General features: G+C 33.9%; 1 pseudogene; it reads left to right on the top strand.

Moving 5' to 3' along the window:
* The window catches only part of LOC130543291 (tigger transposable element-derived protein 1-like), a 32,618-nt pseudogene extending 14,617 nt beyond the window's left edge, over window positions 1-18,001 (top strand).
* The last annotated feature ends 2,987 nt before the right edge of the window (window positions 18,002-20,988 follow it).

Below are 20,988 nucleotides of genomic sequence, written 5' to 3' on the forward strand. Positions count from 1 at the left end.
AGTCTAAAAAACAATGGGTACATTAATAAAGATGCTAAGTATATTTAATTTAGGTGTTTGTCTCTTTTCTCTTTCAATTTTTGAACTCTTGGAATGCGAAGATTTTGCCTTAGTCCTCTTTTAACATCATTGCCTCTTCCAGGGAGGTCTGGTATTGTTTATATGGTTAGTATTCAATAAACATTTTAGAATTGAATTGTTGAACTAAACATACATGTATATGCAGTGAATTAGTCATTCACCAAATTTTATATTTACTTAGATAAATTTAATTATGTAAATTGAAAGAAATGTGAAAAGTAGATAGTACGGAATTCATCAATATTAAACATATAAAAGTTAACAAAAATCATGTAGTAACCTGGTAAGGAGATAATGAAATAGTGTAAGTAGCTATCTTTTTTTAGTAGCTATTTTTTTATTCCATTTATTTAACTAAAACAAAAACAAGAACAAGTCACTCACTTCTCCAAACCCTCATCTTCTACCTCTGTCAACCACTACTCTTTTCTCTATATCTATGGCCATGGCTATTTATTTATTTAGTTAGTTAGTTATAGACTGTACTTATGAGAGAGTTCATTAGATTCTATCTGTCTCTCTGATTTATTTCACTTAGCATAATGCCTTCAGCGTATATCCATGTTGTCACAAATGATAAAATTTCATTCTGTTTTTATGGCTGAATAATATTCCGTTGTATATGTATATACCACATCTTCTTTATCTATTCATCCATCAGTGAACACTTACATTATTTCCATATGTTGACTATTGTAAGTAATGCTCTAGTGAACATGGGGGTGCAGATGTCTTTTTGAGTTAGTGTTTTTATTTTCTTTAGATAATTACCCAGAAGTAGATTTGCTGGATCATATGGTAGTTTTATTTTTAAATTTTTGAGAAATGTCCATACTGTTTTTCATAGTGGCTGCACCAATTTATATTTTCCTCAACAGTGCACAAGTGTTCTTTTTTCTCCACATCCTCACCAACACTTATTTCTAGTCTTTTTGATAATAGTCATTCTAACAGGTGTGGGGTGATATCTCATGGTGGTTGTTATTTGCATTTCCCTGATATTAATGACATAGAGTATCTTTTCATGTACTTATTGGCCATCTGTAAGTCTTCTTTGGAGAAATCTATTTAGATCTTCTGCCCATTTTTTAATCAGACAGTTTGGAATTTTTTTGCCATTGGGTTGTAATAAGTAGCTATTTTTGATGGTGTTGGTGGTAGTAGATGGAAAAAGTAGGACCTAAGCTAATGTTTATTACAAGTACCTGTAAAATGTCAGACACTTTATATACACCATCATATGAAATATAAATAAATGATCTGAGATATAGGTATGTTAATTTCAGTATACCACTGAAGAATCCAAAATTTGAAAATGTTGAATAAGTAGCTCAGGGAAGACAAGTAAGTTTCAACTTTCTTGCAACTACCTATCAATTTATTCTGGCTGCAGAGAAATGGCGAAAAGAAACCCTTGGCTATATCTCTATTCAATAAGAAAGAATCCTCATGGATTAGCAATATTTGCTTTAATCTCAGAAGGGAGATGAGGCTGTTCATTGCCAAGTATTATTATCATTGCACAAATCCAAAGTCTGAATGGAAAAATGAAAGTATGTGGATGTGTTTATTTGTGAGTGTGGGGAGAGAGTTGAAAGAGAGGGATGGTTGGGATTTGAGCTCAGATACGTCTTATTCTCAAATATAATGCTATTTCCATGACACGCTTAATTTAACTTTAAAATCTGAAAAAAAATCAATACATGTTTTTGATGAATGTATTATTAATGCCAGATGCCACTGAAAGAAGAGACTTAAGAAACAGTTTAAATTAAAAGTCTCTTAAATAAATAATACCAATTAAAATGTATTAACAGTAGAACAGAAATTGGAAAGGAGTCACTCCTCTGCTTTCTCCATTCTCAAGACATAGTTTACCATTTTCATATCTAAAGGTCTTTGTAAGCTTGAGGATAATATGTATAAACATTTTGACATAGTACCACTACATAGCCAAGAAAATAAAATATCTGTTCCTGAGTTCAGATGGTCTTTCCCTTTCAGGCAGTTGTCATACCTAAGTTTCCCCAAAAGGAAAAAAAAAAAGTATTTGATTCCTTTAAAATTTCCATCTATAAGCAAAGGTTTTACAAAATAAAATGTATTTACTACAAAGTTACCAAGTTAAGTTGGGCCTAAAAATTACCAAATAACTAAAAGATGAAATTAAATACAAATGAATTGAGGAAAGCAGGGCAATGTATATTCCCCAAATTATAGTATCTTTTGGTTTTAAGCCAACAATGCCTTTGATGCTCTGATTCTGTCTTCCAAAGACTAGACATTTGTGCTAGTGATTTGCCAAACTGGAAATGGACATTTTAGACCACTTGTAGTTACTTAAGTGAATTTATAAAAATGTAAAAGGCCAACTAGTCTTTTTCTTCAGGGTGAACCTTCAGAATGTGAGCAGTAGGGTGGTTCTTTTTTACTTGCCTACCACATCCATTTTTGGTTTTCTTATCCACTTGAGCATCAGGGGTCGATCCCTATGGAAAGTATTACCAGAAACCCCATGCTGGCTGGATTAGGTTTAAGAACCTAATCTCACCAACATGAGATTAGAGGGCAGGAGTAAAGAGAGATTCTCTATTCTCCTTTGCTTTGGGATGCATTTTTGTCTACAGCTGCTTCTCTTCACAATGAGGAGCTGGATAGTCCTTACTCACTAGTTCAAGTATCACTGAGGAATTTACAAATATTTCTGTCTTTTTTTCCTTCAAGTGTACAGATAGTAATGGCTCCCTAACATTACTAGTGTCTGGATGCCTCACTAAACCTTATTTGCTCCATTAGTCCTGCCTACAAGTCCTCAGCAATCTCTTCATATTAGCCATATGGAACAAATTTTATTTCCTTCCAGGAGTCACCAATCCAAATTGTGTCCTTGTTTTTCGTAGTGTTTTTCTTCTTTATGCTTATAAATGTGTTTGTTTTATTTTATTTTATTATTTTTTAAAGGCTTTATTTATTTATTCGACAGAGATAGAGACAGCCAGCGAGAGAGGGAACACAAGCAGGGGGAGTGGGAGAGGAAGAAGCAGGCTCATAGCAGAGGAGCCTGATGTGGGGCTCGATCCCATAACGCCAGGATCACGCCCTGAGCTGAAGGCAGACACTTAACCGCTGTGCCACCCAGGCGCCCCTAAATGTGTTTGTTTTAATGCTGGGTTTGCATCTCTAGTCCATACGATATCCTTGGTTGTCAAGGACACTCTGTCTAGTTTGTGCGTCATATCCTCCTTCTTCCTTCTTCCACTTTAAAAGTGGTTTTCTATAGAAATTATTTTAATCTTACTTGTTTTATTAATACACCACAGGGTTAAAGTGAGTGACTATAGCTGATAATTGATAAAGTACTCCCTCCCAGGTAATACTCTCATATTTCTACTGAGTAGTGGCGATGTGCTGGGAAGAGGCCTGCAGTTTAAGGAAGATCAGTACCTGAGCTAAGCTCTGGCCTTAATTATTTCATATTGCAAAGATCTTGTAAATGCCTATTCTTTTATGTCAAGTATAGGCACTTATTGATCCAAGACATCAAAAATGATTAATCACATTAATTCAGAGTATACTTTGAATGGATAATACATAGCAGAATAAGGATGTTGTGAAGATAAAGCAAATAGTTTCTAATCAGTAAAGAACATTTTTAGGAAGTCCTGAAGACTCAACAATAACAACAGAAACTGTTAGAACTAATAAATGAATCAGTAAAGTTGCAGGATACAAAATCAACATATAAAAACTTGGCATCTTTATATACAAACAATGAAGAATCTGAAAAGGCAAATAAAAATTATATTCACAGTAGCAACAAAAATAATAAAATACATAGAAATAGAATTATTGAAAGTGAAAGAGTTGTAACTGAAAATTATAGACATTGATGAAAGAATTAAAAAGACATAAGTAAATGGAAGACACCCCAAGTTCATGGATTGGAAGAATTGATATTGTTAAAACATCTGTGCCACATAAAACTATCTACAGATTCAGTGCAATCTCTATCAAAATCTCAATGGCATTCTTTACAGAAATAGAGAAAACAATCCTAAATTCATATGGAACCACAAACAACTCCTGTAGCCAAAGCAATCTTGAGCAAGGAGAACAAAGCAGGAGGATTACACACTTCCTGATTTCAAAGTATATTACAAAGGTAAGTGATAAAAACAGTATGGTACTGAGAAAACAGAACAGTCATAGAGACCAGTGGAACAGAATAGAGAGCCCGGAAATAAATCTATACATTTACTTTCAACTGATCTTCAAGAAGTGTGTCAAGAACACGCAATGGGGAAAGGATAATCTCTTCAACTTATGGTGCTGGAGAATTGAATATTCATGTACAAAAGAATGAAATCAGATCCCTCTCTAACATGTAAAAAACATCAACTCAAAATGGATTAAAGACTTTAATGCAAGACCTGAAATCATAACACTACTAGGGGCTTTTTGACATTGGTCTGGGCAACAAGTTTTTGGTTATGACCCCCAAAAACACAGGCAAGAAAAGCAAAAAATAGATGGGACTGTATCAAACTAAAACATTTATGCACAGCAAGAAAAAAAATCAAGAGTGAAAAGCAGCTTATGGAATGAGAGAAAATGTTTTCAAGCCATACATTTGATAAGGGCATTATATCCAAAACATATAAGGAACTCACACAACTCAATAGCAAGATGAAAAACAACTAACTGCGTTAAAAAATGAGTAATGGACCTGAATAGGTATTTCTCAAAAGAAGACATACAGAGCCAACAGGTATATGAAAAGATGCCCACTATTACTAATCATCAGGGAAATGCAAATCAAAATAATGATGAGATATTACTGCACACAAGTTAGAATGGCTGTTATCAAAAAGACAAGCGATAACAAGTGTTAGTAAGAACGTGGAGGAAAGGGAATCCTTGTACACAATTGGTAAGAATGTGGATAGCCATTATGAAAAACAGTATGGAAGTTCCTCAAAAAATTTAAATAGAAGTACCATGTGATTGGGTAGTTCCAGTTCTTGGTTTATACCCAAAGGAAATGAAATCTGTATCTCATATATCTGCACTCCCATGTTCAGTATTATTCACAATAGCCAAGATGTGGACACAACTAGATGTTTGATGATAGATGAATTTATAAAGAAAACATGGTAGACAAATATGTACACAATGGAATATTATTCAGTCTTAAAAATGAAGGAAATTTTGCCTTTTACAGCAACATGGATGAACCTGGAGGACATTATGTTCAGTAAAATAAGCCAAATACTGTATGATCTCACTCATATGGGCTCTTAAATAGTCAAATTTGTAGAAGTAGAGGCTAAAAAGGTGGTTACCAAGTTCTGGGGGAGGGAGAGATGGGGTCAAATGGTATTGTGTTTTATTTATGCAAGATGAATATGTTTTGGAGATCTAATATATGGGGACTTGAACTATAGTTAGTAATACTGTATTGTATACTTCACATTTGCTAAAAGGGTAGATCTTAAGTGCCCTTGCCACAGAGGGCAAAAATAAGTATATGAGATGATAGATGTTAGTTTTTGATATTCATTTCACTGTATATATGTGTATCAAAACATGAGATGCACACCTAGATATATACAATTTTTGTGTGTGTAAAGAACAATAAAGTAGGGAAAAAAGAGCATTTAATTTTGTTTTATTCTCTTCCTTCTGTGTTAGGCTTTAATTTTTTAAAATATCTTTTTATTACAATGCAGTGTTTTTTTTTTAATTTTGAGAGTGTTGACTAATACAGATTATACTACAGTGTCTATTACTTAGTTTTTACCTAGAATGTGTGAAATTGAATTAAATTTTCTACAACTTGTTTTCAGTTGAAGAACATATGTTCTAAATCCTTTCTAACATGAAATTCTAAGGACCAACTGTTTACTTATAGCACTACTAAATATATTGATAGATTGATGCCATAAGCTCAAATGGTATTCCCTTTAGATTATACAATAAACCTTGTTAATATCTTTGGAATTACCCAGGAATTTTGAGGAATATTGAAAGGTTCATCCATTTCAAATTTATCCTCAATGCAATCTAATGTTTAATCAAATTTTCAATATTTATTCAAAACTTTGAATCATACATAATACATCTGTTTTGAAGGGCAGTGACTATATTTGGAAAATAAAGGATAACTTGCACAATGTTTTCATTTGACTTTTAAGAGTTGATAATAGCTTTTATATTCACATTACCTAATTTCTATGATAATTTTATACATTGGGTGGACATATTGCATTTTCAAATAACTCAAAATATCTTTGGAAGCAAGGAAATAAATTCATATAAATCATAATGAGTTCGTATAAGATGATGTTGTCTTATTAATACCGAAGAAAGTTTCATACTTCCTCAAACATAATTGAAGTATCTGACCATTAGAACAATAAACTATTTTTGTTAATTTTATTGATATTTGCTCAAATATCAATGTGTAATTTTGCTGTGTCAGACAGTATTTTGTTTTATCATAAGATGCCATTGTTTTTGAATCAGTGAATTCTTTTTTAGAAGGAAAGTAAAATTAATAACATTTTTACCTAGATTTTGTATTTCTTTGCTCCTCTCATCTATAAAGTTTGACAGTGAAATAGTTAAGTAAACACAAAGTTTCTAAGAAGAAGCACTGAAGTGCATATGATCTAACATAATGTGCTTCACAGAAACTAGAAATTGGATTAATACTGCTTGCTCATGCTTGAAGCACAGAAAATTGCTCAAAGGCAGATGGATGGAGAGTGAAAATCTAAAAATAAAATTCCCAGTGGAAATGAGGATTTTCACAGTTCAGATTGGTTTCTTCTAGGATATAAGTCTTAGGACACAGAAGAAAACCTTACAAGCAGGGCATTTAAAAATATTATGAGGTGTATATATGTATATGTGTGTGTGTATATATATATTTATATGTGTGTTTATGTGTATAATTATATATGCATATTTAAAATTGTATGTGTCAGGAGAGAGAGAGGAAGGAAGGAAGGAGAGCGGTACAGAAATCTGAAATTTCATAAATTTGAAAACAACAGAATTAACAAAATTAAATCTGCTCTTTATCTGTAGCAAAGTGTTATTATTTATTCATCTTACTTATGATTCTTTTGTAGGTTTCTATTAGTAGACTTTCAAAATTTAACTGATTATTATTTTAATTAAAAAACACAATGAATCTTGGCATCCTTTTTATTGTTCCATTTTAAGAAAATCTAGATGGTGATATATTCTCCTTATGGTTTATAGTTATTAACTTCTGAAAGGCTCAGGTGTCTAACTGATGTAATTACAATATTTACAGGTAAATCACCTCAAGTGTATATAATGTGGTGTTATCATAATTATGGAAAAAGGAATTATGAATGAAAATTTATCTAAAAATACTGCATTGTGCATAGCATTGAAAAAATTCCTAACCAGAAAATATGTTAAGTAATCAGATTTAATACATTTATCTTAGCATAAGGGGAAAAAAAAGTCTATTTTATTGCACTTCACTTTATTCCACTTCTCAGATATTGTGCTTTTTATAAATTATGTGTTGAGTAAGTCTATCAGTGCTGTTTTTCTAACAGAATATGCTCATTTCATGTGTTTGTGTCATGTTTTGTTAATTCTTGGAGTATTTCGAACTTTTTCATCATATTTTTCATGGTAATCTGTGATCAGTGGTCTCTGACATTACTATCGTAATTGTTTTTGGGACACCACGAACTGTCCCCATATAACACAGCAAACTTAATCAATAAATGGACTGTTTGGACTGTTCCACTGATAAACAATTCTTCCAACTCTTTCCCTCTCCTCAGGCCTCCCAATTCCCTAAGACACACAATATTGAAATTAAGACCTATTAATAACCTTATAAAGGCCTCCAAGTATTCAAGTGAAAGGAATAGTTACATGTCTCTCACTTTAAATCAAAAGCTAGAAATGATTAAATTTACTGAAGAAGGCATGTCAAACAAAAGCTGAGATAAGCTGAAAGCTAGGCCACTTGAGCCAGTTAGCCTAGTTGTGAATCAAAAGATAGTTCTTGAAGGAAATATAAAGTGCCACTCCATTGTACACATGAATGATAAGTAAGTGAAATAACCTTATTGCTGATACGGAGAAAGTTTCAGTGGTCTGGGGAGGAGAGCAAACCAGCCATAATATTCCCTTAGGCCAAAGCCAAATCCAGAGCAAGGCCCTAACTCTCTTCAGTTCTGTGAAGGCTGAGAGAGATGAGGAAGCTACAGAAGAAAAATTTGAAGCTAGTAGAGGTTGGTTCATGAGTTTTAAGAAAAGAAGCCATTTCCATAATATAAAAGTGCAAGGTGAATCAGCAAGTACTAATGTAGAAGCCACAGCAGGTTATCCAGAAAATGTAGCAAAGATAACTAATTAAAGTGGCTACACTAAACAACAGGTTTTTAGTGTAAATAAAATAGCCTTCTGTTGGAAGAATATGTCATCCAGGACTTTCATAGCTGGAGAGAAGATGACGCCTGGCTTAAAAACTTCAAAGGACAGGCTGACTTTCTTATTGGGAACTATGTTGTTGTTTCCTTTAAGTTGAAGCCGGTGCTCATTGACCATTTCAAAACTCCTAGGGCCCTTAGAAATTATGCTAAGTCTACCCTGCCTGTGCACTATACAGGGAATAACAAAACCTGGATGACAGCACATCTGTTTACAGTGTGGTTTACTGAATATTTTAAGCCCACTGTTGAAATCTGCTCAGAAAACAGATTCCTTTCAAAATATTACTGTTCACTGACAATGCATCTGGTCACCTAAGAGCTCTGATGAAGATGTACAATGAGATTATTGTTGTTTTCATGCCCACTAACATAATATCTGTTCTGCAGCTTATAGGTGAAGGATTAATTTTGACTTTCAAGTCTTATTATTTAAGAAATACATTTTATAAGGCTGTAACTGCCATAGATAGTGATTCCTCTGATGGATCTATTGAAAACTTTATGGAAAGGATTCACTGTTCTAGGTGACATTATGAAAATATGTGATTCACGGGAAGCAAACATCAACATTAATAGGAGTTTGGAAGAAGTTGATTCCAGACCTCAAGGATGACTTAGTGAGATTCAAGATTTCAGTGGAGGAAGTCACCACAGATATGGAATTAACAAGAGAACTAGAGTTGGAAGTGGAGCCTGAAGATGTGAATGAATTTCTACAATCTCATGATAAAACTAGTGGATGAGAAGTTGCTTATGGATAAGCAAAGAAAGTGCTTTCTTGAGATGGAATCTACTACTGGTGAAGATGCTGGGAAGATTGTTGAAATGACAATCTAGGATTTAGAATAATACATAAATTTAGTTGATAAAGCAGTGGCAGGGTTTGAGAGGACTGACTTCAGTTTTGAAAGAGGTTCTATTGTGGTTAAAATACTATCAAACAGCATCACATGCTGCAGAGAACTTATTCATGAAAGCAAAAGTCAGTCAATGTGGAAAACTTCCTTGTCTTTTTTTAAACAGGTTTTATTTATTTATTTATTTATTTGAGAGTGAGCGAGAGAGCATGAGTGGGTAGGAGGGGGAGAGAGAAAGGGAGAAGCAGACTCCTTGCTGAGCAGAGAGCCTGATGTGGGGCTCGATCCCAGGTTCCTGAGATTGTGACCTGAGCTGAAGGCAGACACTTAACCGACTGAGCCATCCAAGAGCCCCAGAAAACCTCATTGTCTTATTATAAGAAATTACCCACAGCCACCCGAACCACCGCCCTGATTAGTCAGCAGGCATCAACAATGAGGCAAGACCCTCCACTAGCAAAAAGATTATGACTCCCTGAAAGCCCATATGATGATTAGCATTTTTTAGCAATAAAGCATTTTTTAATTAAGGTATGCACATTATTTTTTTAGACAGAATGCTGTTGCAAACTTAACAGACTGTAGTATAGTGTAAACAAAACTTTTATATGGAGTGGACCACTGAAAAATTCATTTGACTTACTTCATTGTGATATTTGCTTTATTATGGTGGTCTGGAACTGAACCCACAATTATCTCCAAGATATGCCCATATATAAAACTAGTGATTTTTATTGTTAGCATAATTACTTGCTATCTAGTAATCATTATAAATACAAGGTTCTAAGTATACCCACTTACTAAAAATGCATTTATTATGTTTATCTCTTTAATTCTAGAAACTCTGCTTAAATAATAGTAGTTAATACTTTTATTGGTGGTCAGACTTACCTGAATTATCTAATTTTCTTCAGTAAAAAAGGAGAAAATGTTTACAAATAATGCTATTTCTCCTTCATTACTAACACCAACCCACACCAAGTACACAAATGATTCACTAATTTCCTGATCATTTATTTTACAATGGCTTTATTTCATTAAGCCTTAATACATGAGCTACAGTATTAATCAAAAGAAAGAGATACTTATACTGTATTTAATGATAATTCCCTATTAGATTTAAAGCTTAACGGCTTGGAAGGGGTTAAGCTTTTCTTTTTACCAATTTAAGAAGTTTGACTACATTGACTTATTTTCTGTGTGTCTGCCCAATGGATCTATAAATTAGCTTTAAGGAAAATCATAAAATATGTTTTTGTCTTAAGGCTAGAAAGAAAAAATCTCTGTGGTAACCTGATAATTGCTTAAGCTTTGAAGACTGGAGAGAACACAGGCTTGTCACAAGACTGATCCTTCAGTCCCAGCCTTACCATGGATTTGCTGGGTGACCTTCACTGTTACCCTGCACCTTCTCTGTAAATGGAAAGGATCGATGATCTCTCAAGGCCCTTCTCAGGCTATAAATGCATTTTAAGGAAAGGACTGTGGCAGCTGTTCTTCATCTTCACTGATAACAGAACAAAAATATAAAAGACAAAGAAAAATGGCAGAAAGACAAAAATTGACTTAAATTTCAGGAAGGTTTGGTATATCAAGAAAAATTAAGAACTTGAATGAACCCTAGTAATCAATAATGGCAATGGCCTGATTTTATAGGTGATGGCAAATGGCAAGTCCCTTAGGAAAATAGAAATTCTTTAAAACAGTAGTGTATGTATGCCCATCTAAATGAGAGTTTAGAATCAAGTTAGTTTGGTTATATATATACATAGGAAAGAGAATTAGCATTTCAAGATTCATAAACTAACATCATATAAACATATGCTAAGTGACATATATTAGGGAAGAATTGTCTTGTAATATCAACATTATGAATTCATTAAAGAACTTTAGGGGATAATCCACTTTGTTCTCAAGTCCTAGCATCAATCTCCGTATGCCATTAAAACGAAAGTTGTATACCATTCAATGAAAGCTGTACACCAGGGGCGCCTGGGTGGCTCAGTCAGTTAAACTTCTGCCTTCAGCTCAGGTCATGATCCCAGGGTCCTGAGGTCTAGCCCCTAGTCCTGCTCAGCGGGGAGCCTGCTTCTCTCTCCCTCTCCCACTCCCCCTCTTTGTGTTCCCTCTCTAGCTGTCTCTCTCTCTGTCAAATAAATAAATAAAATCTTTTAAAAAATAAAATAAAAACGAATTAAAAAAAAAGAAAGCTGTACACCAATGAATATTTCCCATGTTCAACATGTTTTTTTTCCATTTACAGTTAAAATATTTGCATGATTTTCTTTGTTATTCTAACATCTGCTAAAGTTGTCACTCTCCTAAACATAAGGTTAATGATAAATTAGAATATATAACTATAATTTGATTGTTAAACATTTCACTAAGAATGAATATAATTTTACTCTTAGAAATTCTCACATGTCTCCCATTTTTAGAAGTGAAAAAGCATTTCTGCTTGAGAAAAAAAGCCAAAAAACAAACGTAAACACAGGAAAAACTATATAGCTTGTTATAAGGATGTAAACAAGAACATCTTGGAATCAGCACTGTGTTTAAGATAAACTATTTTAATTCTAAAATAAACAAAAAACCCTGTATACCTAAGAAGGAGAAGATCTTAGTTACATAAATTTGAAAACTGCTGTAACCATGAATACTCCTAGTGTGATTCCTTGTGTCAAGTTATTCTAAGATGATTCCCTTTAGTTTGATTGGAGGGTACAATGAATCACCTAAAAACTTTTTAAAATAAAAATTAGTAGTCTTATTTCATACAAGAATCATATATTTTAAAAAAATCTTAAGACCATTATCCATAGCAATACCTTAAAAGCAATTTATTCTTTACAATTTTTAATAGTTTTTGTTAGGATAATATTCTGTATCTATTTTATGTGAATCTGATTTATATTATTATTTTGAATTTCTGTATTTTATTCATTCAGAGTTCTCAAAGACATGTATTTTCACAAAGATTAAATTATTAGAAAAACATACAAGTACTGACATAATTTTCTTCTCCAAAATCATAATATTTTACATATTTCAAATGCCTTTTGGGTATTATTTTTATTTTTGCTAATTAAAAAAAGTAGTTCCTTCCACTTCACCAAAAACAAGATTGCCTTTAAACTTGGTATTTAAAGCTCAGGTACATGGCCAGAAATAAGGGAAAGTGGCTTGGTAAGGTGCTGTTTGTCCCACAGTTTACACACTTAAAGGGAGAATAACAGAACTCCTTTCCACATATGTGGGATTTTAGAGTTGTATATAAAATTAAGTTTATATGATTTAAATAGCTTGCTGTAGAGGGACAGTAGATCAGAAGTCTCATGTAGAAGCAATCAGGCTGGACAGAGAACACTTCAGGTATAACCTGGAACTTTTATCCTTTAAAGTTTCTGGAAGAATAGACGTTTTATAAATAACAAAAAAGTAGAGCTTAGGGGATCATTTAATTCAGAAAGAATACAATTTATATCATATAATATTCTCTAAGCATCACTGTAAACCTGTTGCATATATGAAAAAGAATAAGCAAGTACTTTTTGGGAAATGTTTGGAAATATTTTTCATATTTAGTCAAAAACAAGGTTCGTAGGGCATAGAAAATGGAGTAGAATAGGGCATATAAAAAGGCACATAGTGATGTGAAAAATTTTGTTCCTCCAAAACTACAAATGGATAGATGCACGAACCAATGATCATTATTTTTAAGCCGGTTTCTTTGTTTTGTTAATTTTATGTATATGATTTTTTTAATATTTAGTAATAATAAAATAAGGCCCAGTAACAGTACCAGTTTGCGGCCTGATAAAATAATAATCAAGGCAGAAATAAAGTTAAGTAAAAAGAAAAAAGAACAAGCATACTGAAAAATAAATGAATGCATGGCATTTTAAATTATATATCAAATTCAACATCACAGTTAATAGTATAAAGTAAAAAAAAAATTATCAGTCTCTCCATATACCAGTACCACACAGCCTTGATTATCACAGTTTATAGTACGTTTGTATTCTTAAGAAGAATATATACTCTGCTGTTGCAGCCTGGAAAGTTCTATGTATATCTCTTAGGTATAGTTGGCTTATAATATTCTTCGATTTCCTTGTTGGTCTTCTCCCTAGTTATTCCTTCCATTATTAAAAGTGGAGAATTGAAGTCTCCAGTTATTATTGTTGAATGGTCTATTCTCAGCCCCCATCCCACAGCTGAGCACAACTTCCTGAGTTAAATTTTTACAAAATCATCGTTGATAGAGAATAGAGATTTTTCAGGAAGTTGCAAGTTTGGACAAAATATTAACTGTATTCTGGGTGTGGTGTTTTTTTAGGGAAGCTCCAAAAGAGGTCAGACCCCTCCATTGTATGCAGTGCTGCTATTAGCTACTGAGCCATTGAGTTGGAGAAGGAAGGAGTGATGGGAATAGCCCCAGGTTAATAAAACATCTGAGACCCCATTGTCTTCATGATAGATAAATAGAAGGACCACCTTTATTTTGACTTAGCCTTCAGCTTTCTTTGCTCCTAATATACAAGATGCTTGCAAGCCTCTAACAACCATTGACTAGCAATAAGAGGCCCAGGTAACACATTGAATTTCAATATACAGAAAGAGCTGCTTTCATTAGCCACCAACACAGCCTAGAAGAAAGTATTGGCAGAAGCTAAGTAAATCTGTTGAGTGGTGGATAGAAATACACCTTTTTTTTCCCCCTGTGGTTTCCTAGTAGAAGTCTTGTCCATGCCTCTACATGTCAGCTAAAAGAATTGAACCCATTATTAATTGATGTCATCTTCCTAAAATTGTTAAAGGTGTTGTATAATTATTTTTACGTCTTAAACTATTTATATCAGAAATTAAATTTTGAGTCTTCATTTATCTGTTCCTAAACTACAACATGAATAAAATTACCATTTTCAGATTCACAATTGTCCAAAGTAAAAATGTGGGTTTGCTACCATGAAAATTGACTTCTCAAAGAGGCATTTCTCTTTGGGATAGCACTCAGGCCAGCAGTGAGTATATTAGTACATGCTATTTAAAATATAATTCAGGGAATTCTGAATGTACTTTAAATTCTAGTCTAAAATCCAAGTATATGGAGTTTCTCTTCCAAGAGCCACTATAGAGGATTTTATTTAAAAAGATGATGTTAAAGCATTGGATATAATAATAAAAAGAACTAATATGTTTGAAAAAAGGTGCTGTAAAAGTGTAATAGACTGTTTTGCTTCTCTTATTTATCCTGTAGAGATAGTATGATAGCTAGGTTCAAAGGATTACAAAGGTGAAGCTTAAAGTTTTAAGTCTCTTATAGTTTCTATTCCAAACTCAAGAGCAACAATAACCCTATCTTAGAAATCAATACTTAGGTAGATTTGGGGGAGAAAAAAATTTTTTTTCAGTAGACGAGTAATACCTAATTTCCCACACAATTATGTTTCTGTCATAATCAACAGTCTCCTGTCACCTTTCTCCAGGAAGAGAAAAGCTGTGAATTTACTTCAACTAATAGAGGAGGTGTGTATGATAAACAAATACCTTGAGTGTTTGAATAAAATAGCCAGTCAACCATGTAATATGTATCATTTTTCAGCCTTTTGAAAATATCAAAAAATTAAAATTGAAATGTTGAAACATTTGTTTCTTTTCTTAATGCTAAACTCTTGAAGGAAAATAATGAATAATAATTACCTGACAATTATTGAAGATTACATATTTTAAAAAATCTCAAATTTAACATGGATCTGGTTTGGTCTCAGAAAGGTTTTTTTTTTTTTTTTAAATAAGAACTACTATAGTTTTTTTTAAATTTTTAACTCACAGAGAATCTTGCCAATTAAACATGTTCGTAGTTCAATAAATCCTACTTGAATAAATAGTGCTACGTACAAAGGCTGATGGAAACTATGTAGGAAAATTATGTGTAGCAGCTAGGTTTTCTTAAGAAATTCCTTTCAGATAACACTATTTTGACAGAATGTTACCTACTTCAATCACTACTAAACCATCTTGAGAAAAGAAAGTCAAGGAGAGTTGCAGGAGTTTTTAACTGTTTGATGAGAACTTCATCACCTTTCCTTTGAAGTGTAACTTTCTCTTGAGAGGCTGAAGGCAACTCTGCGAGGGAGATTGGCACCTGAAGGATCTGAGTGTTGTAACTCTGTGATCTCTTCATTGTATTTATTTGTGGGTAAATATTTTATAAAAGTCTTCAAAATAAAACTTACCCAGTCATGGTTTTTAACATCCCCTTTGGTTTAACTAAGTTTCCTTTCTTCCCTTGTCTTAATAGGGAACCTAACATAAGGACTTCTTGCATTTCAAAATCAGTAAATCCATAAAAATCTATTTTTATACTATGAGAAGTTTTGAATATAATGTTAATCCTAAGTCATTTCAAACAAAGCTACCTGTTCGTTATCAGAAATTTTTTTGCAGTTTGTTCCTATTGGTGTTTTCTCAGAATCATTAATATTAATAGTAAACTTGATTGTATTTGATCAGTTTCAAATTTTTATTAGAGATCTGTGAGCTCTTTATAATCGAATATGACATTAACTGAAAGGGTGTTACCTCTCTTACTATATAAAAATATCGTATATTTTAAGTCTCAATTGTTATAAGGTGTATTTTTTGACTAAAGAAAATACATTGAAATAAAATACTCTGTGAGAAAGCAGACCTATCAGAAAAAAATCTTTAAGTCAAGCAAAAAATTTTCAGTAGACCTTTGCATCTAATTTCTCTTTAAACTATGGTTGCTATAAAGTCAAAGCTAACAAAACAATAATCTGGTTCATACTTGGGAATAAATAGCAATAAAGAGGAAATACAGGAAATGATATTCTAATATGAGTACCCAGCTATTTCAAAAGATTTTATAGTATTATTGGTATTAATATGTCATGATTATGGGAAGAAAATTACAAATACCAGTTAAAAGGTGATCATCTTAATTGAACTTCAGTGCAACTTGGGTGCTACCCAGAACTATCATAAACTGGAGTTTATGATAAACTACAATATTGTGACTATTGAGAAAAGTTGTTTTAACTAAACCCCAATATCTTCCAGTTCGTGTATATTTTTAAAAATGGTTCTTTGAGCCTGTATGGATGTGTATGACATTTTATTTCTTAATTTCCTTGTTGAACACACACAGTTATTAAGCCATAAATTCAGGACAATTTTAGTCTAGTAAAAACCAAGGTTGCTTTTGTCACTTTTGAAAATTGTTTAATGGTACCACTCACCACTCCTGGCTCTTCTCTTCAGCTCCAGCACATTACCTTCATGGTACAAAATGTATACCTCTGTCCCAACACTTTTTACATTGTGTTATCAGGTTTTATAACACCTATGGGCCTTGGGAAAAAAATGTAAGCCCTGAAATGGTTTCTTATTATATTTGATGTTTTTCCTTTTTCATTTCATTACCTGAACTGAACATATTTCCTGGCCCTTATTAGATCTCAGTGTATTTTTTAAAAATAATAAGTAAGTGCATAAACAGTGTGAATTTCTGCATGCATCTTGTTATTAAAAATAAATTAATCCATTTGTCCTTTTTTATTGCCCTTTAATCCATTTGTTCTATTGAAAGGGAATGTGCAAATTGTTATAGTCTCAACTATTAAAATTAATTTCAATGTAGTTAAGTAGAGTGGGTTGAAAAACAGTTAAACTACATTAATTCAAAATTTTGCCTGGAATAGTAGTATCTGAGTTAACAATTGCTGGGAAGAAAATTCTTCCTCTAGCTCTAAGCCTTATTTTGCAATTTATAAGGTAGCTGTATATATGCCCTGAAGGTGTTATGACAGGATTAATAGCAGTAATGGGAGAATGAGCCCATCTACACAATCAATTAATAAGTAAAATGTTGGGCGCCTGGGTGGCTCAGTTGGTTAAGCGTGTGCCTCCCACTCAGGTCATGATCCCAGTGTCCTGGGATCAAGTCCTGCATCAGGCTCCCTGCTCAGTGGGGAGTCTGCTTCTCCCTCTACCCTTCCACCCAGCTCATGATCTCTCACTCTCTCAAATAAATAAATAAAATCTTTTTTTAAAAAAGTAAAATGTTAGATACATAATGATGTAAAAGAACCCTTTGTAACAAACATTGTATAAAACTTATTGATACCTATTTGATAAATAAAGAATAATGGTAGCACCCTACTTCTTTCTAGAGTGAAAATATAGACTATGCATAATAAAGTTCATAAAATTCCTTGAACCATTAAAATACAGTTTGGGTAGATTTTGGAGAGATAAAATGTTGCATTTTCTATCTGTTTTAAATTATCCCTGCCTATGATTGAAATGTATATGCAGAGGAATTTATAAAATATTTGGAAGTGCTATCAGGAACTTGGGGATCTCTTAAAATTTTTTCTCTGTCATCTTTTGAATATAGCTTTCTTTTCTGTGGTTGCAAGATGCCTACCTCACCTTCAAAATCTTTTGGGACATCCTGATCCAGTAGAAGAACAAAGCATGAAAGGACATGATTATCTATATGGCCTGTTTGCCCCTGTAAACCTCCTTGGAAGCCTCATCCCATGAAGCCTTTGTAAATCATATTGGCTATGACAGAGTTACATGGGCACCCTTAGACCAATGCTTGGAAGGTAATTTTGGAGAGGGTGGTTGTAGGTAGGGTTAGTCAGCCAATCAACAGTGCCTCCCACTGTTTTTGCTTAAAAGTGATAAGAGACAAAAGAGAAAGATTAAATAAGAACTATAATAATATGTTCAATTTTCTTAAAATGTCCTTTGTATGGTGCTTTTGTATACAGTATGGTAGATAGGAAGTGTTATTAAAAGTTCAGAACTCTGCTGGTGATTTGCTTGGCTTTGCTTCAGTGATGTCCCGAAAGACTGGCACACTTACTCAGGAGAATATGAAAAATAGGAATACTCTCACACAATACACAATTATTACCAATATGAGATTTTTATATATTTTGTGTTTCCTTGGAGAAATCACTCAAATACAAGCACTAGATACAAAACTATAAGCTAGTAAAGGAGTCTTTACGTTAATTTCCAGCAACCAAAATTAAATTGAATGCATCTGGTCGAAGGAGAGTAAAACTAAATAGGATTTGAGCTGATTCTTTCTTGGCCACACTTGCATGAGTGCCTCTGATACTTCCCTTTAGGGTGCAAAAGATGAAGAAGTAGTCCAGGTCTCCTTTGGAACTTTATCTGCCTTAGATTAGAACAATGGTTTCATGGTGTTTTTTATGTTGTGGCACAATAGAATGGTAATATTTGAGATTTGTTGAATGATTTCCATGGACAGAGTGGTTTGCAATCGTGGGACACCTGTAACCCATACATGGCTTCTCCGCATGTCACAATAAATTGGTTGGAGAAACTATTTCTTATACAATGTTTGCATCAGGGCTTGTGTCTTTCTGATGAGCAAACACAGTTCTGAATGAGGACAGAGGGAAAACTCCAGATACTGACTTCACTACTAATGGCTGATTTCCTTTCTTTGCTCCCAAGGCCTAATTTCCTCCAGTTGTTTACAATACACGTTCTTTTCCATAGCCCTTCCAATGCTAATGGCCTCCTTCTATTAAAAAAATTCTTTCCCCTCTCATATATCCCCCCCCCCCCCCCGCCGCCCATGGCCTCACTGTTGTTTCTTTTTCATTAAGTCATGTTATGGAGTATGAATCCTGAACAAAGTCAGTCTTTAGGCAAAGCGTGTGCAGTGATGAACAATGCAGGGCTTGCCCTTAGCTGGTTCTCTATTGGCATGGCTAGGCTAAGGCAACATACGAAGTCTGAAACTTGGACTTTCTCGTTTGTTTGACTTCCCTCTTTTTATGGCTTTGCTGCTCATACTCCCCAACTTCCTTGCTCCACCATGGCTCAACTGAAAATGTGCTCTCTTTTTGCTCAGATTTCCATTAATAAGGATTCTTTAGTCTTCCCACAAAAATCTCTTATACAGCAGTAATTCTTATGAAATCATTTCAGTTGGCTTTAATCTTTTTTTCCTTTTTCTTAATTTAAATTCAGTTAGCCAACATAAAATACATCATTGGTTTTCGATGTAGTGTTCAGTGATTCACTAGTTGCATATAATACCCAGTGCTCATCATATCACGTGCCCTCCTTAGTGTCCATCACCCAGTTACCTCATCTCCCCACCCACCTCCCTTTCCACAACCCTCAGTTTGTTTCCCAGAGTCCAGAGTCTCTCATGATTTGTCTCCCTCTCTGATTTCTGCCCATGCAGTTTTCCCTCCCTTCCCCTATGATCCTCTGCATTATTTCTTATATTCCACATAATGAGTGAAAGCATATGATAATTTTCTTTCTCTGATTGACTTATTTCACTTAGCATAATACCCTCTAGTTCCATCTATGTCGATGTAAATGGTAGGTAGTCATCCTTTCTGATGTCTAAGTAATATTCCATTGTCTGTATGAACCACATCTTCTTTATCCATTCATCTGTTGAAGAACATTGGCTTCTTCCACAGTTTGGCTATTGTGGACATTGCTGCTATGAACATTGGGGTGCAGGTGACCCTTCGTCTCACTACCTGTGTGTCTTTGGAATAAGTACCCAGTAGTGCAATTGCTGGGTCATAGGGTAGTTCTGTTTTTAACTTCTTGAGGAACCTCCATACCGTTTTCCAGAGTGGCTGTACCGGCTTGAATTCCCACCAACAGTGTAAGAGGATTCCCCTTTCTCCATATCCTTTCCAACATTTGTTGTTTCCTGTCTTGTTAATTTTAGCCATTCTAATTGTGTAAGGTGCCATCTCATTGTATTTCTCTGATGACAAGTAATATGGAGCATTTATTCATGTGTCTGTTGGCCATTTGTATGTCTTCTTTGGAGAAGTGTCTGTTCATGTCTTCTGCCCATTTCTTGACTGGATTTTTTTTTTTTTGGGGGGGGTGTTGAGTTTGATAAGTTCTTTATAGATCTTGGATAATAGTCCTTTATCTGATAGGTCATTTGCAAATATTTTCTCCCATTCTGTAGGTTGTCTTTTAGTTTTGTTGACTGTTTCCTTTGCCTTGCAGAAGTTTTTATCTTGATGAAGTCCCAAAGTTCATTTTTGCTTTTGTTTCCCTTGCCTTTAGAGACATGTCTTGCAAGAAGTGACTATGGCCGAGGTTGAAGAGGTTGCTGCTTATGTTTTCCTCTAGGATTTTGATGGATTGCTGTTTCACATTGAGGTCTTTCATCCATTTTGAGTTTATCTTTGTGTATGGTGTAGAAGAATGGTCCAGTTTCATTCTTCTGCATGTGGCTGTCCATTTTTATGAGCACCATTTATTGAAGAGACTATCTTTTTTCCATTGGATATTCTTCCTGCTTTGTCGAAGATTACTTGACCGTAGAGTTGAGGGTCCATTTCTGAGCTCTCTATTCTGTTCCATTGATCTATGTGTCTGCTTTTGTGCCAGTGCCATGCTGTTTTGTTGATGATCACAACTTTGTAATATAGCTTGAAGTCAGGCCTTGATGCAGAAAAAGCATTTGACAAGGGGCGCCTGGGTGGCACAGCGGTTAA

This window comes from Ursus arctos, unplaced genomic scaffold, assembly GCF_023065955.2.
Source record: "Ursus arctos isolate Adak ecotype North America unplaced genomic scaffold, UrsArc2.0 scaffold_10, whole genome shotgun sequence".
NCBI classification, from domain to species: Eukaryota; Metazoa; Chordata; class Mammalia; order Carnivora; family Ursidae; genus Ursus; species Ursus arctos.